The sequence below is a fragment of the Engystomops pustulosus genome, chromosome 2 (genome assembly GCF_040894005.1).
Source record: "Engystomops pustulosus chromosome 2, aEngPut4.maternal, whole genome shotgun sequence".
Lineage (NCBI taxonomy): Eukaryota > Metazoa > Chordata > Amphibia > Anura > Leptodactylidae > Engystomops > Engystomops pustulosus.
Genome location: NC_092412.1, coordinates 88,301,211 through 88,325,020, shown reverse-complemented (window position 1 = coordinate 88,325,020; position 23,810 = coordinate 88,301,211). Strand labels below are relative to the sequence as shown.

At 42.2% G+C, this 23,810-nt stretch overlaps 1 protein-coding gene across 1 annotated transcript in view; it reads right to left on the bottom strand.

Moving 5' to 3' along the window:
- HS6ST3 (heparan sulfate 6-O-sulfotransferase 3) overlaps window positions 1-23,810 on the bottom strand; it is a 440,971-nt gene that overhangs the window by 59,283 nt on the left and 357,878 nt on the right. The window lies entirely within an intron of this gene.

Below are 23,810 nucleotides of genomic sequence, written 5' to 3'. Positions count from 1 at the left end.
ATAATGGTCCCTACAGTTTTTGCTACATTGACCTTCAGACAATTTATATTACACCACTCTACAGTTTCGCAATATACAGAGTCATGAAGGTCCCTTATGCATCTAACGAGTCATCAGGAAATTTCTGAATAAAGCAAGAATCAAATAAAAATGGAGCCAGGAATATGCCCTGAGGAAAACCAACATTACACATCTGACATAACACTGCCCATTGTAACCCTCTGTGGTTTCACTGTTAGCTAGTCCAAGATCCATTTTATCATCAAAGCTTCCATGTTCATAGATAAAGGTTTTAATCCTAAAGTGACTGGATGATTTCTGTAATATTATATTGTAATTTATAAAAGCTTTCAGCGACATGGAGCAGCTTAGCAATGGATTATGGGAGGGATCAAATCCTTTTTTCTACAATCGGATAATTTCAAATGACCACTGCTGTTGCTGGATCCGCCTCCATAAAAATTTAATTTGAGCAAGCTTTGCACTGTGAAGGATTTAAAGGTGAACATCCAACTTGAAATTGAAACTATTCCTTCTGATATATGCCTCGTTTAGATTAGCTTCATCCTAACTGAATTTTCGGGCCTCTTCTAAGAGACAGTGAGTTAGCAACAGTTTGTGCAGCTAACTCACGGCTTCTGCACACAGTCGTGTGCATAAGGTCTTACACCATCGATATCTATATGGATCTATCTTACTATTATACAAGGAAAGTCAAAAGAGGCCTTAGAAGAGGCCTGAAAATATCATGGGAATCACCTGGTGTATACCTGAACCACAGTGGGTCCACCAGGTTGAGCAGTTAGCATCATCTAGGCCTTTCACATTGCAATTGAGCATACTGGGTATATTATTTCAAGAATCTACAAAAATTACCATTCGATTATATATTATAACATATTATGATTATATACACACATCAGATTAGTGAGATGATATGTAGATATTGTACATAGAGAGGCCAGCCAGTATCCTCTCTCAACAATTATTCTAAGAGCATTAGGTGGCCATTGACTCCTATACTGTTGACTGTTGTTTTATGCATTTTATAAATATATATATAATATTTTATTTTATAACTGTGAAGAATATATTATGTAAAGAAAAAAAATCCTTTGAGAAAAGAGATTAAAGGGGTTATCCGGGTTTAAAAAATTTCTTATGGCCGGGCTGGGGAGGGCTATTTAAACACAATAAACATGTACTTACCTCCTCCGGTGCTGCCGATGTCCCGCGCCGCCGGTTTCATTACAAGTGCGCTCAGAGAGCTTCAGGCCGGCCGGATGCTCCCATGCGACACCATCTCTCAGCGTTTACAACGCTGAGAGATAGGGACGGATGGGAGGAGCCGGCCACATAGCGGACCGGAAGCTAAACAAACAGGGGCACGGATCGAAGGGACCGCAGCGTGGGACATCAGTGGCGCCGGACGAGGTAAGTACATGTTTATTATGTTTAACTAGCCCTCCCCAGCCCGGCCCTAGGTAATTTTTAAAACCCGGATAACCCCTTTAAGACGATCGTATAACCACAAAGATAGACTTGATTTATAGTGATAATAGCAATTCTCATGTGAATTATAAAAATGACACAGTTACATGGATACTTTTTCTAATTAGATGATTAAAAGTACATCCCACTGGAAACATATCTGAAAATCAAGTATTATTCAATAAAGCTGTAATGGTTCTTAAAATTACTATATGTGGATTATTACGGTAATCCGTGATTACTTAAAGGCTTTGGACACCTTTTGTATTGATTTTTTTGTATAGTTTATAAGCTGCCTAAATCCAAGAACTGAGCAACTTTCTTAACACATTTATTAAAAGAATTCTCCTATTTTGCTCCCATAGTCTGGAAAATGACTTTGCCCAGTTCAATGTTCTTTTGGCCATTAAGTAACAAAGACAGCACACTGCTTCAGTCTAAATGGCCATTCTCTGATTCCTCCCTTATAAGAAAGCAACAGGGATCGGGAGAAGGGCAGATCAGAGTAGAGAAAGAGGTCCAGGCACATCACATAGGCTGTAAGTAGAGAAGATAGAACAAAAGGCAGTCTGCAGAGGAAGGAAGTGAATCACATACACTATGTATTGACTGCAGCGGTAAGGAAAAACAGTGTGCATTGGGGGATGGAATTGTCATGAGAAGCGATGTTGATGCATAAACTAGTAAGGGTGTCAGCATTATGGGTGCACAAAACTCGCGTCAAGCACGTGAGTTTGTTCCACTGACTACTCGGCACAGACGCCCATCAACTTTGGCGCGTCTCCTCAGCACTGCTGGCTTGTTCACCAACCCTGGTACACGCCTCCTTTCTCCGACTGGGCATTAGGAAGGTCTCCCTTCCCCCAGCCACATCTACCCAGGCCCCATCGTAGGTGCATCACCTCACCTGCGGATACCCCATTCCGCCCACCCAAGGTGCAGGAATACATTGGTCTCATTTCCCCTGAAGAGCCTGTCGTTTACAGGTGAAACATGGCATGTAGGGAATCCTGACCTACAGGGAATCCTGACCTACAAGGGAATCCATACCCACTCTCATGCCTTGGATCCCCTCTTTTGACCCTCCTTGTCATTTGTACTGCGCTAGGGTATCGCCATGGGCAGCTACTAGTATGCTTTATGTCTGCTCTTCTCCTCATGGAATTTGAATTGACACGCATACTACACTCCTTCATTTTGACCTACTTGGACACGTACACGTAACTGTCATTTCACAGACTTGGACCTCCGGTCAGCACCAACTCTTGGCGCTGCCACTTTATCCACGCATTCAGGTCCTGCCACAACACTAGGGCACTTGACTGTGACTTACTCTGATCCAGTACCCCTGTCCATACTCCTGTACCTTCCCCTTCTGGCCCCCCTCCCCTCCAAGTGCAGGGTTAGACGACCAAGAATAGGGTTAGGTTCCGGTCGGGGTGGCAGTCGCCTAGGACTGCGGTCCCGAATTTAGGTCACACCAGGGCTTAATAGGTCCCTCCCTTTTCCCGCTGTAGGGTACAACAGTACAACAGGGACCTCCAGCCTCTCCAGAAGGGCACTTTGGCCCCGCTCCGTCTGTTTTAGAGAGGCCACTCCTTGTTCATATTGTTGGCGCACTGCATTGATCCCTACCCCACTGATCACCTGCAGTGTGATTTTGCTTGTTTATACTTTTGGATCTAAATAAACTTCATCTTATATGTCACTTTTCTCCATCACTTGTACTTCTTCTATGCTCCACTAGGTGGATGAGGTTGGGAACACACGTTACCCACCTATTGTACTTTTTACTTTTGGCAATAAGGAAAGGATTACAAATAGAGATGAGCGAGCACTAAAATGCTCGGGTACTCGTTATTCGAGACGAACTTTTCCCGATGCTCGAGTGCTCGTTTCGAGTAACGAGCCCCATTGAAGTCAATGGGAGACTCGAGCATTTTTCAAGGGGACCAAGGCTCTGCACAGGGAAGCTTGGCCAAACACCTGGGAACCTCAGAAAAGCATAGAAACACCACGGAAATGGACAGGAAACAGCAGGGGCAGCATGCATGGATGCCTCTGAGGCTGCTTAAATGCACCATTATGCCAAAATTATGGGCAACAGCATGGCCATGACAGAGTGACAGAATGAAGCTAGATAGCATCTAAAACATCCAATAATTGACCCTGACACTATAGGGGACGGCAAGCAGAGGCAGCGGCAGCAGCGGCAGGCTAGAGAGTGGCATGGCGACATACCCTAAATGGACTCAGGCTTCAAACCAATGGGTGGCAGAGAGGAACCAAAGGAGGTGAGCAAGAAGCGCTCAAATAATATCGGTACATGATAAAAGTTTGCCAGTATATTTTGTGGATTACACAGCAGGGTGGCGACAAAGTTAACATGGAAGCCATGAAAACAACCCAAAATTCTGCCTGACACAGCTCGTTTGATAAGGGGACCATGTATGGAGGCAGTGAACTAGTAGTAGATTAAAGGTGCTGCAGTTAAAACTATGTTAGTTGGATCTTGGCATGGAGCTGGCGCTCCGCTGCCAGGCGAGCTTTCGCCAATCCAAGCCCCTGTCTCTAGGCTACTCCCCAAACAGCACTTCTAAGAACCTTTTGTATAAGATCAAGTGTAGTAGCGTTCTTATAAGTTTGGGATATGGCGGGAGAGGGGAATGTAAACATCTGCGCAAGAAGCGCTGAAATAATATCCGTAAATGGTAAAAGTTTGCCAGTATATTTTGAGGATTACACAGCAGGGTGGCGACAAAGTTAACAAGTTTGTTGTGGAAGCCATGAAAACAACCCAAAATTCTGCCTGACACAGCACGTTTGATAAGGCGGCCATGTATGGAGGCAGTGAACTAGTAGTAGATTAAAGGTGCTGCAGTTAAAACTATGTTAGTTGGTTCTTGGAATGGAGCTGGCGCTCCGCTGCCAGGCGAGCTTTCGCCAATCCAAGCCCCTGTCTCTAGGCTACTCCCCAAACAGCACTTCTAAGAACCTTTTGTATAAGATCAAGTGTAGTAGCGTTCTTAAAAGTTTAGGATATGGCGGGTGAGGGGAATGTAAACAGATGCGCAAGAAGCGCTGAAATAATATCCGTAAATGGTAAAAGTTTGCCAGTGTATTTTGTGGATAACACAGCAGGGTGGCGACAAAGTTAACAACTTTGATGTGGAATCCATGAAAACAACCCAAATTTCGGCCTGACACACCTCGTTTGATAAAGGGACGATGTATGGAGGCAGCTATATGGACGACTTTTGGAGGTAGCAATGGAGACAACGTGTGGAGGCTGCTATGGAGACAATTCAATTTGGATAGTGCCTGTATGTGGCAGTCCAAAAAAGTTTTCAAACCAGGGGAGCAGGTAGGTGGCCCTCCAGAAAAATGGAATAGATTGAGTGCCTGTATGTGGCAGTCCAAAAAAGTTTTCAAACCAGAGGAGCAGGTAGGTGGCCCTCCAGAAAAATGGAATAGATTGAGTGCCTGTATGTGGCAGTCCAAAAAAGTTTTCAAACCAGAGCAGCAGGTAGGTGGCCCTCCAGAAAAATGGAATAGATTGAGTGCCTGTATGTGGCAGTCCAAAAAAGTTTTCAAACCAGAGGAGCAGGTAGGTGGCCCTCCAGAAAAATGGAATAGATTGAGTGCCTGTATGTGGCAGTCCAAAACAGTTTTCAAACCAGAGGAGCAGGTAGGTGGCCCTCCAGAAAAATGGAATAGATTGAGTGCCTGTATGTGGCAGTCCAAAAAAGTTTTCAAACCAGAGGAGCAGGTAGGTGGCCCTCCAGAAAAATTGAATAGATTGAGTGCCTGTATGTGGCAGTCCCAAAAATTGTTTAAAACAGAGGACCGGGTCGGTGGCCCTCCAGAAAAATTAAATGCATAAAGTACTATAGCTAGAGCCAGTGGGCCCTGTCAAAAAATAGCCAGTTTCCTCTGCTTTACTGTACAAAGAGGAGGAGAAGGAGGAAAATGAGGAGGAGGAGGAGTGGATAAATTATTCAGGTTGAGCTTCCTTCACCTGGTGGAGATTGGAAATTAGGAGAAATCCAGGCTTTATTCATCTTGATAAGCGTCAGCCTGTCAGCGCTGTCAGTCAACAGGCGTGTACGCTTATCGGTGATGATGCCACCAGCTGCACTGAAAACCCGCTCGGACAAGACGCTAGCGGCAGGGCAGGCAAGAACCTCCAAGGCGTACAGCGCCAGTTCGTGCCACATGTCCAGCTTTGAAACCCAGTAGTTTTAGGGAGCTGTGTGATCATTTAGGACGATGGTATGGTCAGCTACGTACTCCCTCACCATCTTTCTGTAAAGATCAGCCCTACTCTGCCGAGACTGGGGACAGGTGACAGTGTCTTGCTGGGGTGACATAAAGCTGGCAAAAGCCTTGTAAAGCGTACCCTTGCCAGTGCTGGACAAGCTGCCTGCTCGCCTACTCTCCCTCGCTACTTGTCCCGCAGAACTACGCACTCTGCCGCTAGCGCTGTCAGAAGGGAAATACTGTTTCAGCTTGTGCACCAGGGCCTGCTGGTATTCATGCATTCTCACACTCCTTTGCTCTCCAGGGATGAGAGTGGAAAGATTTTGCTTGTACCGTGGGTCCAGGAGAGTGAACACCCAGTAATCGGTGCTGGAATAAATTCTTTGAACGCGAGGGTCACGGGATAGGCAGCCTAGCATGAAATCTGCCATATGCGCCAGAGTACCAACGCGTAAGAATTCACTCCCCTCACTGGCCTGACTGTCCATTTCCTCCTCCTCCAACTCCTCCAACTCCTCTTCTTCTGCCCATACACGCTGAACAGTGAAGGACTCAACAATGGTCCCCTCTTGTGTCTCGCCAACATTCTCCTCCTCTTCCTCCTCATCCTCCTCCACCTCCACCTCCTCCGATATGCGCTGAGAAACAGACCTAAGGGTGCTTGGCTATCAACAAGGGAATCTTCTTCCCCCGTCTCTTGTGAGGAGCGCAAAGCTTCCGACTTCATGCTGACCAGAGAGTTTTTCAACAGGCCAAGCAGCGGGATGGTGAGGCTGATGATGGCGGCATCGCCACTGACCATCTGTGTTGACTCCTCAAAGTTACTCAGCACCTGACAGATATCAGACATCCACGTCCACTCCTCATTGTAGACTTGAGGAAGCTGACTGACCTGACTAACAGTTCTGGTGGAAGTTGACATCTGGCAGTCTACAATCGCTCGGCGCTGCTGGTAAACTCTGGATAACATGGTCAGTGTTGAATTCCACCTTGTGTGCACGTCGCACAACAGTCGGTGAGCGGGCAGTTGGAGGCGGCGCTGCGCTGCCCTGAGAGTGGCAGCATCTGTGCTGGACTTCCTGAAATGCGCACAGATGCAGCGCACCTTCGTGAGCAAATCAGACAGATTGGGGTATGTCTTGAGGAAACGCTGAACTATCAGATTTAACACATGGGCCAGGCATGGCACATGTGTCAGTCTGCCGAGTTGCAGAGCCGCCACCAGGTTACGGCCGTTGTCACACACAACCATGCCTGGCTTCAGGTTCAGCGGTGCCAGCCACAGATCAGTCTGTGCCGTGATGCCCTGTAATAGTTCTTGGGCGGTGTGCCTTTTATCGCCTAGGCTCAGCAGTTTCAGCACCGCCTGCTGTCGCTTAGCGACGGCACTGCTGCTGTGCCTAGAGCTACCGACTGATGGCGCCATGCCCACGGATGGTTGTTCGGAGGAGGAGGTGGAGGAGGGGTGGGAGGAGGAGGAGGCATAGTAGGCCTGAAACACCTGGACCGAGGTAGGCCCCGCAATCCTCGGCGTCGGCAGTATATGACCAGCCGCAGGGTCAGACTCGGTCCCAGCCTCCACCAAGTTAACCCAATGTGCCGTCAGCGATATATAGTGGCCCTGCCCGGCAGCACTCGTCCACGTGTCCGTGGTCAGGTGGACCTTGTCAGAAACGGCGTTGGTCAGGGCACGGATTATGTTGTCTGACACGTGCTGGTGCAGGGCTGGGACGGCACATCGGGAAAAGTAGTGGCGGCTGGGGACCGAATACCGAGGGGCGGCCGCCGCCATGAGGCTGCGAAAGGCCTCGGTCTCTACTAGCCTATAGGGCAGCATCTCCAGGCTTAGCAATCTGGAGATGTGCACATTAAGGGCTTGGGCGTGCGGGTGGGTTGCACTATATTTGCGTTTCCGCTCCAGCGTCTGGGGTATGGAGAGCTGAACGCTGGTGGATGCTGTGGAGGATCGTGGAGGCGACGATGGGGTTTTTGTGGCACGGTCCTGGGCAGGGGGCTGACTATCAGCTGACACAGGGGAAGGAGCAGTGGTGTGCACGGCCGGAGGTGAACGCGCTTGTTGCCACTGAGTGGGGTGTTTAGCATTCATATGCCTGCGCATACTGGTGGTAGTTAAGCTATTAGTGGTGGAACCCCTGCTGATCCTGGTTTGGCAAATGTGGCACACCACAGTCCGTCGGTCATCCGGTGTTTCCTTAAAGAACCTCCAGACTTCTGAAAATCTAGCCCTCGCCGCAGGAGCCCTCGCCACGGGAGCTTCACTAGTTGACACATTTGGCGCTGATGCACCAGCTCTGGCCCTGCCTCTCCGTCTGGCCCCACCACTGCCTCTTCCAACCTGTTCTGGTCGAGGACTCTCCTCCGTCTCAGAAGCACTGTGTTCACCCGGCCTCTCAACCCAGCTTGGGTCTGTCACCTCATCATCCTCCGATCCCTCAGTCTGCTCCCCCCTCGGACTTCCTGCCCTGACAACAACTTCCCCACTGTCTGACAACCGTGTCTCCTCATCGTCGGACACCTCTTTACACACTTCTTCCAGTACGTCAACAAGGTCATCATCACCCACAGACTGCGACTGGTGGAAAACCTGGGCATCGGAAAATTGCTCATCAGCAACCGGACAAGTGGTTTGTGACTGTAGGAAGGGTCCAGAAAACAGTTCCTCAGAGTATGCCGGTTCAAATGGCAAATTTTGCTGGGAGGGGGCAGACTGGGGGGGAGGAGGCTGAGGTGCAGGAGCTGGAGGAGTGCCGATTTCGGTGACATGGGTGGACTGCGTGGAAGACTGACTGGTGGACAAATTGCTCGAAGCATTGTCGGCAATCCACGACATCACCTGTTCGCACTGTTCTGGCCTCAACAGTGCTCTACCACGAGTCCCAGTAACTTCAGACATGAACCTAGGGAGTGTAGCTCTGCGGCGTTCCCCTGCTCCCTCATAAGCAGGTGGTGTCTCACCCCGCCCAGGACCACGGCCTCTGACCCCTGCAGTAGTTGGACGCCCACGTCCCCGCCCTCGTCCTCTACCCCTAGCCCTCGGGTTAAACATTTTGAAAATGAGAGTTATAACTTTAATTTTTTTTTAACTTTTTTTTGGGTTTTTTTTTTTTGTGTGTTTTTTAGTTTTTAAAACCAAACGATGCTATCCTATTGCTATGGCTATTTTCTAGCCAAGTATGAAAGCACACTGCTATGCCAGATGAGATGACGCTGAGTTATGAAAAAAATAAACGTAAAATAAAAAAGGAAATGGCAGACTGTGCCTAATTGAAATCCAACCCCGGGCCCTAATAAATTTTCCCACTTCGGTCTTTGCGATGGATATGTGCGTCACTAAGCGCAAAACACAGTGGTCGCAAGTCTCACTCCAAATTGCTCCCAATTTGCTAGTAGATGCACTGCAGCAACTACAGCCACCAGCAGATCAACCAGAAATCAAATATATATAACGCTACTGTAGGCGTAAGTAAGCCGTTTGGATTCTCCTATGGCTATTTTCTAGCCAAGTATTAAAGCACACTACTATGCCAGATGAGATGACGCTGAGTTATGAAAAAAATAAACGTAAAATAAAAAAGGAAATGGCAGACTGTGCCTAATTGAAATCCAACCCCGGGCCCTAATAAATTTTCCCACTTCGGTCTTTGCGATGGATATGTGCGTCACTAAGCGCAAAACACAGTGGTCGCAAGTCTCACTCCAAATTGCTCCCAATTTGCTAGTAGATGCACTGCAGCAACTACAGCCACCAGCAGATCAACCAGAAATCAAATATATATAACGCTACTGTAGGCGTAAGTAAGCCGTTTGGATTCTCCTATGGCTATTTTCTAGCCAAGTATTAAAGCACACTACTATGCCAGATGAGATGACGCTGAGTTATGAAAAAAATAAACGTAAAATAAAAAAGGAAATGGCAGACTGTGCCTAATTGAAATCCAACCCCGGGCCCTAATAAATTTTCCCACTTCGGTCTTTGCGATGGATATGTGCGTCACTAAGCGCAAAACACAGTGGTCGCAAGTCTCACTCCAAATTGCTCCCAATTTGCTAGTAGATGCACTGCAGCAACTACAGCCACCAGCAGATCAACCAGAAATCAAATATATATAACGCTACTGTAGGCGTAAGTAAGCCGTTTGGATTCTCCTATGGCTATTTTCTAGCCAAGTATTAAAGCACACTACTATGCCAGATGAGATGACGCTGAGTTATGAAAAAAAAAAACGTAAAATAAAAAAGGAAATGGCAGACTGTGCCTAATTGAAATCCAACCCCGGGCCCTAATAAATTTTCCCACTTCGGTCTTTGCGATGGATATGTGCGTCACTAAGCGCAAAACACAGTGGTCGCAAGTCTCACTCCAAATTGCTCCCAATTTGCTAGTAGATGCACTGCAGCAACTACAGCCACCAGCAGATCAACCAGAAATCAAATATATATAACGCTACTGTAGGCGTAAGTAAGCCGTTTGGATTCTCCTATGGCTATTTTCTAGCCAAGTATTAAAGCACACTATTATGCCAGATGAGATGACGCTGAGTTATGAAAGAAATAAACGTAAAATAAAAAAGGAAATGGCAGACTGTTCCTGATTGAAATCCAACCCCGGGCCCTAATAAATTTTCCCACTTCGGTCTTTGCGATGGATATGTGCGTCACTAAGCGCAAAACACAGTGGTCGCAAGTCTCACTCCAAATTGCTCCCAATTTGCTAGTAGATGCACTGCAGCAACTACAGCCACCAGCAGATCAACCAGAAATCAAATATATATAACGCTACTGTAGGCGTAAGTAAGCCGTTTGGATTCTCCTATGGCTATTTTCTAGCCAAGTATTAAAGCACACTACTATGCCAGATGAGATGACGCTGAGTTATGAAAAAAATAAACGTAAAATATAAAAGGGAAATGGCAGACTGTGCCTAATTGAAATCCAACCCCGGGCCCTAATAAATTTTCCCACTTCGGTCTTTGCGATGGATATGTGCGTCACTAAGCGCAAAACACAGTGGTCGCAAGTCTCACTACAAATTGCTCCCAATTTGCTAGTAGATGCACTGCAGCAACTACAGCCACCAGCAGATCAACCAGAAATCAAATATATATAACGCTACTGTAGGCGTAAGTAAGCCGTTTGGATTCTCCTATGGCTATTTTCTAGCCAAGTATGAAAGCACACTGCTATGCCAGATGAGATGACGCTGAGTTATGAAAAAAATAAACGTAAAATATAAAAGGGAAATGGCAGACTGTGCCTAATTGAAATCCAACCCCGGGCCCTAATAAATTTTCCCACTTCGGTCTTTGCGATGGATATGTGCGTCACTAAGCGCAAAACACAGTGGTCGCAAGTCTCACTCCAAATTGCTCCCAATTTGCTAGTAGATGCACTGCAGCAACTACAGCCACCAGCAGATCAACCAGAAATCAAATATATATAACGCTACTGTAGGCGTAAGTAAGCCGTTTGGATTCTCCTATGGCTATTTTCTAGCCAAGTATTAAAGCACACTACTATGCCAGATGAGATGACGCTGAGTTATGAAAAAAATAAACGTAAAATATAAAAGGGAAATGGCAGACTGTGCCTAATTGAAATCCAACCCCGGGCCCTAATAAATTTTCCCACTTCGGTCTTTGCGATGGATATGTGCGTCACTAAGCGCAAAACACAGTGGTCGCAAGTCTCACTACAAATTGCTCCCAATTTGCTAGTAGATGCACTGCAGCAACTACAGCCACCAGCAGATCAACCAGAAATCAAATATATATAACGCTACTGTAGGCGTAAGTAAGCCGTTTGGATTCTCCTATGGCTATTTTCTAGCCAAGTATGAAAGCACACTGCTATGCCAGATGAGATGACGCTGAGTTATGAAAAAAATAAACGTAAAATAAAAAAGGAAATGGCAGACTGTGCCTAATTGAAATCCAACCCCGGGCCCTAATAAATTTTCCCACTTCGGTCTTTGCGATGGATATGTGCGTCACTAAGCGCAAAACACAGTGGTCGCAAGTCTCACTCCAAATTGCTCCCAATTTGCTAGTAGATGCACTGCAGCAACTACAGCCACCAGCAGATCAACCAGAAATCAAATATATATAACGCTACTGTAGGCGTAAGTAAGCCGTTTGGATTCTCCTATGGCTATTTTCTAGCCAAGTATTAAAGCACACTACTATGCCAGATGAGATGACGCTGAGTTATGAAAAAAATAAACGTAAAATAAAAAAGGAAATGGCAGACTGTGCCTAATTGAAATACAACCCCGGGCCCTAATAAATTTTCCCACTTCGGTCTTTGCGATGGATATGTGCGTCACTATGCGCAAAACACAGCGGTCGCAAGTCTCACTCCAAATTGCTCCCAATTTGCTAGTAGATGCACTGCAGCAACTACAGCCACCAGCAGATCAACCAGAAATCAAATATATATAACGCTACTGTAGGCGTAAGTAAGCCGTTTGGATTCTCCTATGGCTATTTTCTAGCCAAGTATGAAAGCACACTACTATGCAAGATGAGATGACACTGAGTTATTAAAAAAATAAACGTAAAATAAAAAGAAACTGGCAGACTGTGCCTAATTGAAATCAAACCCCTAATAAATTTTCCCACTTTGGTGTTTGAGGTGGATATGTGTGTCACTAAGAGCTAAACACAACGGTAGCAAGTCCCCCTGCTAATTCCTCACAATATGGTACTAGCTGCACTACTAGTGCCAGCAAGCCCAGCCACAAGCAAATAAAAAAAAAAAGTATAACGTTATTGTAGCCCTAAGAAGGGCTGTTGGGTTGTTGTAGAATCACTCCTGCCTAACAGTAAGCTAATAGAACACCCTAACGCTTTCCCTGACCAGCAGCAGCTCTCTCCCTAGCGGCATCCAGACAGAGAATGATCCGAGCAGCGCGGGCAGCGGCTAGTCTATCCCAGGGTCACCTGATCTGGCCAGCCAACCACTGCTATCTACGTGTAAGGGTACCACGTCATGCTGGGTGGAGTGCAGAGTCTCCTGGCTTGTGATTGGCTCTGTTTCTGGCCGCCAAAAAGCAAAACGGCGGGAGCTGCCATTTTCTCGAGCGGGCGAAATACTCGTCCGAGCAACGAGCAGTTACGAGTACGCTAATGCTCGATCGAGTATGTTCGCTCATCTCTAATTACAAATTAATAATTATTTGGAAAAGTAGTATAAATAATAGTAACTGTTTACAGAATACAGCAAATTTATAACATTAATGTGCCATATTCCAGGCTTATTTCGGCCTCTTTGTACATTTAATTGGCTCCTCATTTTAATTTTGTTTATTTCTGTTTCATTTTCCCTGATGTTTTAATCATGCCTTAACTCTGTACTCATTTACTACTGAGGAAGTAAGAGCTTTCCTTACAGAGACTTTGCCAATAAAGGCTGTCTTTCAGGCAAGTGGAGACTTACAGTCATTGATGCTCCACTAGGTGGTTCTGGGAAATATGAAAATACATTTTCCCAGATAAAGAAAATATTGCCTCTTAGCTACTTTCTAAGACAGCCTCTTAGGACTAACCTGACGAGGTGAGTACACATTTATATTGTAAAAAGCCCTCCCCAGGCCGGCTTTGAGATTTGTTTAATATTCGGAAATGCCTTTAAGGAACAGATATTCTGGTTTGTCTTTTATCCTGCACTATGTCTTTAGGCTTTCTGAAAAAACATATTAAATATTACTTTAAAGGATATGTTGTATCAAAATTGAACATTTTGGGGGTTTTTTCATTTTATTTTTTACTAATATATATTTGTTATTTTTTATGTGCTGTTTTTTGATTAGCAGACAATGGTAGGTGAACAATTTATTTTCTTGTGATTTATTCTTTATTGTATAGAAGATACATATATAGATGTAAACTAGAATGAGCTTCATATTTTTATAATCAAGGTGTGGGTTAGATATTGACAGGTGTATTGTGCTGTGAGCATTATTTTCAAACATAGCTGAAAGTTAAGCGGCTAATCCTCCTTTTCTCAGAGCTGTTTAAACACGTAGGGGATTATTTACTAAGGGTCCGTGGGCGCAATTTCATCATTTTCGGATTTTGCACGGCTGTGACAGGTATTTTTCAGGGGATTGTGTCGCACCGATGAAATTTTGGTGCAGATGCGCCGGTCTTCATGTGACAGATATCGAGGGGTGTGCCGTCGGACTATCTCACTGATTCGGACTGAGAGCGGGATTTGACATTCAAATTGTGTCGCAAGACAATGCACTTACATGCATCAGGAAGAAGAAGGTGAACAACATCAGACCTGAGCGGGGAAGCAACACATGCAGGATATCGGGTGCACAAACTTAGTGAATCGCGGCACAGTGCATTATCGTCGGACAATGCACTTTAGGTGAACTCCTCCAGAAGGGTAAGTAAATGTTCCACATTATGGGATATTAGATGTAAGCTCCTTAGTCAGCTCCATAGACACTTACTATACAGGCTGGTATATGGATCTCTATGGGAGGGAGTTCTAGAGCCTATTTTACAGACTTGGCAGAATTTCTTTATGAAGTAAATCAGAAAAATGTTCACCCCCTCCACAGACACAATATTAAAAATTATTGCAATTGAAGGATATTCTTTAAACTAAAAGTAGTATTATTACATTAATATATACAGGCGGTCCCCTACTTAAGAACACTCGACTTACATACGACCCCTAGTTATAAACGGACCACTGGATATTGGTAACTTACTGTACTTTAGTCCCAGGCTACAATAAACAGCTATATCAGATATCAAAGGTGTCTAATGATGCTTTAGTGTTAATATTGATTCTTATGACAACCCAACATTTTTAAAATCCAATTGTCACATAGACCAAAAAAGTTCTGGCTGGGATTACAATGATAAAATATACAGTTCTGACTTACATACAAATTCAACTTAAGAACAAACCTACAGACCCTATCTTGTATGTAACCCGGGGACTGCCTGTATTCTAATTACTGCATTATTTTATTACTTTTATCACCATGAGTAATATAGCACATTTATTGTAATGAAAATATAAAGGCATCTCTTTATTTTTTAAAACTTTAAACCAGTTCTAATGAATATAGCATAAATACATGTATACATATATAGTTACCTTTTGTAGGAGAAATTATTATGCTGACTGCACTATATTTTATCCTTGATTAAATCCTAAAGGCATTATCAAGTAAACTAAGACTTACCCCTCTACTTAGGTTTTTAATTGTTGCAAGGCCTGGCACATGTATTCCTTTGTAGTGAATTAGTAATAGCTCTAGTGACAGTCTCCCTAGGACACTGAGTAATATTTGATTAGCCTGCAGCCAAAGCAAGTAGAGCTTATCTTCATTCTGCAGGTATTCCTCCACAATTGTTCTGCTAGAAGGGATGCAACATCTGCCAAGATAAACTTGTTTGTTTTTGTACTTAAGAAAACAGTAGCAGCTATTACTCTTTGGACTTGTTTTTGCATTATATCCATTGCACAAGAAATTGGTAAAATAGAATTCTCTGTGTACAATGTGATCACTGTGGAGGGCGATATCAAGCTTTTCTATTTTATTTATACAGTTGTTGACTACTTGTAAATATTAATTGAATAATTGCATACTACTTGAACATCTGCTGCTGGGTGAGAAAATCTAATACTTTAGTTTAATTACCACTATAATTATGTGAAAATACCTTTAATTGGATAAAAAGGCATGAAATCACATAAGATACAAGGGAATATAAGGAGAAGTAGAATGAGAAATGCTGAGTCTGTGCAGCCAGATAAGATTTTTAAATATGGTTATTCGTAACAACATGGTATGCAAATTTTAAGTGACCTTAAAGTAATACTTGTTTTCACAAATAATTAGCTCTTTTCATGTTGGATAACTCTTCCTATTACTTATCTGTAAGTAGGTCTCCCATAGCCTCCAATATGTTGGATACATCACCTGAATGCTAGATGAATGAGGATACTGCACCCTTCTCAGTCTGGAGGATAAGAGACCATGTGACGCAGCATTCTGTGTAGCTAGCAGGAGAGCCTCATGCCTGAGCAGCTTTGTGAAAAGACTAGTAGTTGTAGAATTGACCCCATGTTCCATAAACCAATCCATAGTAGTCTGTGATTCTGCACAACTTTTTGTGTCTTTCTCTGCAGCTCCGACTGTACCACAGACAACTTCACTACTTTGTAACCCCAACAAACAAGCCACGAATCTCTGGACATAGCAGGAAAGCTGTTCATACTTTGTGATTGCACATCACAGACTATGTACGTCAAATATTTATTTCATTGCTTGTTCCTGCCCCTTATTCCATGTCATGATAAAACAATAATGATAAAATCACATCTGGCAGTATAATTACATATAAAGAATTTCCTCTGTTTAATTGGAAAATAAAGCAAAAAAAAACAATATTTGTCACCCCTCCTCCCTGATTCTACCCTTGAGGCACGTTCACTTGCTAGTATTCTAGTCAATATTTTAAGCTAAATACTTAGAATTTCTATAGCAATATTGAATAATAAGGAATTTTTCCTTATTGAATAAGGAAAAATTGTACTGCTACCATGCTTTTGACCACTCCTTCTACTGGCTTAAACAAATTTATGATACCAGTGAAGACTAGTAGTTGGCCAATGTTTACAACAGCCTCCTTAGTTTGTGATATGCAGGCAGAGGACATATTGGGGCACATGTATCATAGTTTCAACTAGCCAAATTGTCTAATTTTAGCAACATTTTTGCGCCAATTTTGCGACTTTTAACGCTGTTCTTTTTCAGGTACACCTTGGTCTGCACCTTGTGTATAGTGTGCCTTATGTATCTTTTTTTTCCAGATGTTCCGTGCGACATTTTGCCAATTTTGGCACAATTCTTCACCTGGTCCAGGACAGGTGCAAAGGAATTTTTTTTTTTTCATGGACCCGATTTTAACATGTAAATTGGAATTATTTCACATGCTTTAACAGTTTAACATTTTGCACAGTAACCTATTTTGTCTACATTTTTTTTTTTTATTGGTTACTTCTAATGGGGATTTCACACGTAGCAATTTAATTGCGTTTATAATGCATTTCAAAACTAATTACAACAGCTGAGGAGAAGTGATTTTTCTTATTTAATTATTGTTAACATTTGCGTTTACAAAACAGAATATAAATGCCACATTAACGCATTGTGGGTCATTTACTAAGGGCCCGATTAGTGTTTTCCCGACGTGTTACCCGAATATTTGCGATGATTTCGCCTGAATTGCCCTGGAATTTTGGGGCACGCGATCGGATTGTAGCGCATCCCCGCTTGCATGAACGCGACGGAAATCGGGGGGCGAAGCCGAACGAAAACCCAACGGATTTGGAAAAACCGCCGCATTTTTTAAAAAAAATCTGTTGTGGAGCTTGCACTTACCTTCACTCAGCCCGGCTCGGTGAACTCCAGCATATTCCGATGCTTTTCAGCGCAGCAGCGCCACCTGGTGGACGGTGGAGGGACTACCCGGCCGGACCCAAATCCAGCGCAGAGAATGCGCCGCTGGATCGCAAATGGACCGGGTAAGTAAATCTGCCCCATTGTGTTTACTATGCGTTTTGTAAATTCAAATGTTAACAGTAATGTAATAAGGAAAATCCAATCTCTAGTGGGTACGGGAATTATTTAGAGCCCTTTTAATTTTTCCGTCTTTTTCATTGCAGCCTATTGGTAAAATAAAAAAAGTTCTTTTTTATCTTATTAATGTATACTCTGTACCCCATAATGACAGAAAAAAACTGAAATATAGATATTTTTGCTAATTTACTAAACAAGAAATATCCCATGGTCATAAGTATTCAGACCATTTGTTGTGACCTCATATTTAACTCACATGCTGTCCATTTCATTCTGATCCTCCTTGAGATAGTTCTACTCCTTCCGTGGAGTCCAATTGTTTGTAGTAAAACTGATTGAACTTAATTAGGAAAGGCACACAGTTGTCTATATAAGTTTACAGCTCACAGTGCAGGTCAGAGTACATGAGAATTATGAGGTCTAAGGAACTGCCTAAGGAGCTCAGAGATGGAATCTCAGCAAGGCACAGATCTGGTTACAAAATAATTTCTGCAGCACTCAAGTTTCCCAAGAGCATAGTGGCCTCCAAAGCCACTATCACTATCACCAGTTAGGGATTTATGGCAGAGTGTGCTGACAGAAGGCTATGAAAGCATGAAAGCCAAAATACAGTTTGCAAAAAAAAAAAAGTTCTCCCAGACTATGAGAAATATATTTATCTGGTATAATGTGATGAACATTGAACTTTTTGGTGTTAATTCCAAACGGCATGTGTGAAGAAAATCAGACACATGCCAAACACAATCCAGACAGGGAAACATTGGGGCAGCATCATGCTGTAGGGGTGTTTTTCAGTAGCAGGGATAGGAAAACTGGTTGAAATTGATTAGAATTGCAAATGAAATAGGTCAAGTACAGATACAGAGATACCTCAGACTGGGCCGAAGGTTCATCTTTTAACAAGACAATGGGGCAGATTTACTTACCTGGTCCATTCGCGATCCAGTGGCGCGTTCTCTGCGGTGGATTCGGGTCTTCCGGCGATTCACTAAGGCAATTCCTTCAACGTCCACCAGGTGTTGCTGCTGCGCTGAATGCACTGAAGTACACCAAGCCGGGCCAAGTGAAGGTAAGCGCGTGTCCAGCGACACTTTTTTTAAAAAATGCAGCGGTTTTTCCGAATTCGTAGGGTTTTCATATGGCCACGCCCCCGATTTCCGTCGCGTGCACGCAGGTGCCGATGCAACACAATCCGATCGCATGCGCCAAAATACCAGGGCAATACAGGGAAAAACGGCGCAAAACGGAAAAGTTTGGGTAACCCGCCGTAAAAACGTGAATCGGGCCCTTGACCCCAATGACCTCTGACCATTCTTGACTGGCCCAGCCAGAGCCCTGACACAAAACCAATTGAGCATCTCTGGAGAGACAAGAAAATGGCTTCCACCAATGTTCACCATCCAACCTGAGGGAACTATAGAGGGTCTGCAAGGAAAATTGTAAGACCATCAGTAAATCCAGGTGTGAAAAACTTGTTGCATCATTCCCAAGAAGACTCATGGCTGTATTAGCTCAAAAGGTGCTTCTAGTCAAAGATTCGAAATACTTATGACTATGTGATATTTCACTTTATCTTGTTTACTAAATTTGCAAAAATATCTACATTTTAGTATTTTTTCTGTCAGGATGGGGTGAAGTGTGTATTAATGAGCAAAAAAGAGAACTTTTTTAATCATACCAATTGGCTGCAATGAAACAAAGAGTGAAAAATGTAAGTATTAATACTTTCCATACCCAATGTATATATAATTCCTTAGCAATTTACTATTACAGGGTTTCTGTGGACCTGGTTAGAGAAATTTTAGAGAAAAGGAATGCATACTCTTACATTAACAGTTATCACGCTAGCTTCCCCAACACTATATTCAAAATTCACTGAAATAGTATTTACACTTCAAGCATTTAAATGCTGCTATCTATTCTGAAAGCAGAATTTAAAAGGTTACTCGGAGGTGGCTCTTTCTCCTTTGCATTGACCTCCATGCACTGCCGTAGTAGGGTGCAGTTACAACATTTTTCCTGTGGCACTGACAGATATAGCTGTTTTAGTGAATAGAGCAGTGGTCAAGCATGCGCAGTCCCACTCTATTCGTACCACGCCCCGATTCTTGATATTTATAGGAGTATGTATGGATTTTACATTGGTGTGCTGCTTCTTATATACATTTTACATTTCTGGGAAGTGTCAAGCACCCATCTGGATTGCACACCCAATTTTGCTGCTGCTGTTTTTTTTTATTTTGATGTCTGGATTAGATATTTTATCTACTGTATGTAGTTTAACGACATTTCTCATTTCTCAGCATTTCTCTTCAAAGATGTTTTTGTGGGATGACTAAAGTGTAAATCAAGTGCTTTTCATTTCCATAACAGTAAATTAATTCACCAAAAAAATGACAATTTCCTAGTTCAAGCTTTCAAACTTTAGGTGTTTGGGTTTCTTCAGTGGAATTTGTTTGAGAGATCCTGGTAATAGTTGGCCATCATAAAAGTAGATTTTAAGATTTATGTAGATTATATATAGAGTGGGTTATAAATTAATGCTTTCAGAAAAAAAAATACATTTTTAAAAAGGTATTGCCATATTCCTACCTATAAACTAATATAAACCTATAAACGTAATTATATTTCTGTTAAGGATCTGCGTGAAAGGTTATTTTCACATGCCAGTTTTTAAAACAGAAAAAGGAACATTTTGATCTTTTCCAATTCATGGCATTGAAAGTCTGAAACAAATTTATTGAAAGAATGGTCATTTTCAGAAACCTAAAATGTTTTTTTGGTGAGACAATCACTCCTGTTCTGGCTAGAGATATGAAAACTATAAATTGAAGACTAAATAAACCACATTGTAACCTTATTAATAGCATGTAGCTGCGCTTGGTTCATTTTAAGCATCCTCAACAAGAGGTTGATACAAACATCCCACTGTGGTGATGTCACCTTGGTACATAGAGCCTGGGGATGCACAATTGGTTTCCAACTAGCTTCAAAGGCTCACTGCCTTCTTGCTCAGGGATTGACCCCCAACAATCAAAATCGCTATAACTTTACTTTCATTATTAATCAGGTAAAGGGACATAACAGTAAATGGGATTTCATGATGCATTCACTTTCAAAAGTTTTATGTAATTGAAGCCGTATTTAACATAACAATTAATAAACAAAAAAAATAAGTTGATCAATTTGTGTTGTAAAAGGTAGGCTCAAATTACTGTAGTTTTACTTCTTCTAAATAAACTTGTCTGTAAATGGAAATAATTGTGAAGCAAATGACTGACAAAGTCAAATATGTAGTGAGATCACAAGAAGTCTTTTATATTATCTGAACTAAAGCAAATATCAACAAAGAAAATATCTACCATTAAAGCAAAAATAGTCTAGGACAGTAAATAGAATCTTTATATCAACTCTTTGAAAATTGTCTCATTAAAAGTCCCAAAGCAACAATTTTTTACATTCCGTGATAAAAGGGCTGTTTAAAAAGTTTGTTTGATAGCAATGTAGAATTTGTTACATGCAATAGAAGGCTAGAATAATTGCAAAAAGTTTACAAAACTATAAGTAAAAAGTTACTATTTGGTTTTATTAATTAAAACCAGATAATAAAACATTTTTTCTTAAATCTGTTTTTACTTTGTTGTTTCTTTCATACTATTTTCTGTTCATGATTATGGAAGCAGTCATTTTGGCTTTGCTGCGTTAACACCTTAGCGCTCTGCGCCGTAGCTGTACTGCGCTGAGTCCCGCGATTAGCGCTCAGCGCAGTACAGCTACGGCGCAGAGACGATGCCGGTTCAGCGCTGTATAGCAGCCGAACCGGCATCGCTAGCCGCGGGATTTCAGCGGTAATCTACCGCTGACATCCCCGGCTAACACCCGCGGTCGGAGTGGGCTCCGATCGCGGGTGTTTAACCCGTTAAATGCCGCGGTCAACGCGACCGCGGCATTTAACATGCCTTCTGGGGGTCTTTACCCCACGATCGCCCCCCCCGCACCGTTTTCGGGGGGGGCGATCGCTGTTTTGGCTCCTCTGGGGTCCGATCGGGACCCCAGAGAAGCCTTGGAGGGTTTACCTTTAAGATGGCGTCTGTGACGTCATCTTAAAGGCAAAGTGTCAGCCTATGCATCTGCATAGGCTGGCACTGATAATACCCTGCAATACATTAGTATTGCAGAGTATTATCAAGAACAAGCAATCAGATGATTGCTTGTTCATATCCCATGGTGGATCAAGTAAAAAAATGTAAAAAAAAAGGTTTTTCAATAAAAAATTACTTTATAAATCACTAAAAATGCCCATAAGCCAGAAAACATATAAAGAGACATATAACGCTCAAAAAAGTCTAAATCATAACACAAACCCCACATATATAGTATCACCGTGTCCGTAACAATCCATAGAATAAAACTAAATAACTATTGAACCCATATGATGAACGCCGTAAAAAAAAAACGTCAAAAACCCGCCAAAAATTATGATTTTTACCTATTATATCCCACTAAAAATGCAATAAAAAGTGATCAACAAAACATATGTACTCCAGAATGATATTGTTGCAAAGAACAACATGTCCCGCAAAAAATAAGCCATCAACCAGCTCTGTAGCCAAAAACGTAACAATGTTATGCCACTTGGAAGACGGCGATGCAAAAATGATAGATTTTTCCCCACATTAGGGTTTTATTTGGCAAATTTAGTAAAACATAAGAAAAAATATTAATGTCTGGTATCCCCGTAATCGTATCGACCCATAGAATAAAGATAACAGGATTATTAGGATATACGGTGAACACGGAAAAAAAAAAAAGTAAAAAATCCAGTACAGAATTGATGCTTTTCTACTCATGACCTCAAAAAAAGTTCCAAAATTTTCAACAATAGGTGATACCATCCCCAAAATGGTAACACTGGAAAAAGCATCTCGTCCCGCAAAAAAAAATGCCGTCACATGGCCCAAATAACAGAATAGCGAAAATTTTATAGCCTTCAAAAGGGGGCAACCAGAAAACTAAAATCCTGGCAGCTGCAGGGTGCTCCTTCCCTTCTGCGCCTCGCTGTGCCCCCATAACACAAGTAACGGCCACGTGTGGGGGGTCGCTGCATTCAGGAGAAATTGTAGAACAAATTTTATGGTGAGTTTTCTCTTTTTATCTTTTGGAAATGTGTAAATTTTAGGGCTAAATGAACGTATAACCGACAAAATTTGATAAATTTGAAATTTCTAAATTTCACCGCCATTTTGATTCAATTACTATGAAGATCTCAAGGGGTTAACAATCTTTGTAAAAGCTGTTTCTGATAGTTTGAGGGGTGCAGATTTGAAAATGGGTTGGTTATATAGGGGGTTTTGTTGCTAAATATGTAAAATTTGATTTCAAACAGTATTTATCCCCAAAATAGTCAATTCCGAAAATACGGAAAATCGCTATTCGATTTGTAGGCCGCGTGACGTCAAAATAAATTATCCAAACATTTCAAAAATTATGAAAATGTAAAGTAGACAAATGGGAAATGTTATTCTGCAAGTTATTTAGGTGGTAAATCTATCTGCCTGAAAACGCGGTGATTTAGAATTTCGAAAATGGCAAATTTTTCTAAAAATTCATCATTTTTTTCTTTTTTTTGTAAATAAACGCAAAACTTATCAGCCAAAATTTACCACTAAAATGAAGTACAACATGTGGGGAAAAAACAATCTCAGGATCGCTTTGATAAGTAACAGCGTTCAAAAGTTATTACCACAGGAAGAGACACTGGTCAAATTTCAAAAAAAGTTGCGAGCCTTAACCTGCAAACAGGCTGCGTCCTTAAGGGGTTAAATGGCATTTAGATGTTATCGTTTATGCTAACCATAGTTTGTTGAAGACTAAAATCAGATAAATGCTGGTGAATGTTAGGTGAATGCTTTGTGGAGTCTTGTAATTTCCAACAATGGAGAACTTTTTCAAAATGTTAATGTCCAAGAAACACTTTCTGAACATGTATTTTTTCTTAAATTATTAAAAACAAATTTTGGATTGGGAAAGCAAAAACTTAGAATTTTATGAAAACCAATTTCCTCAAATGAAGGGCTGCACTTTAGAAACTAGACTGGGTCATATAATAATATTGTGTTATTATGTTAAATGGGATCTCTTAAAATCTATTAGGGGTCATTACACTTCTAAATTTATTCCCTTAGGTAACTAGTAATTACGTGGTAAATTACACCCTGCACGGCTTATAGCAACAGTTAAAAGGGCAATAAATAATAAAAAGAGGGCATATTTTAAATATAAATCTAATAACTGAACTGAATTCTTTATTAATTATAAAACACTTTCCAAAATCTGTAAAAAAAGAAATAAAATCAGATAAAATACTAAAATACAGGGGACAAAAGATAGTAAAACAAATGTGCTAAATTATTTAACCCCTTAATGACTG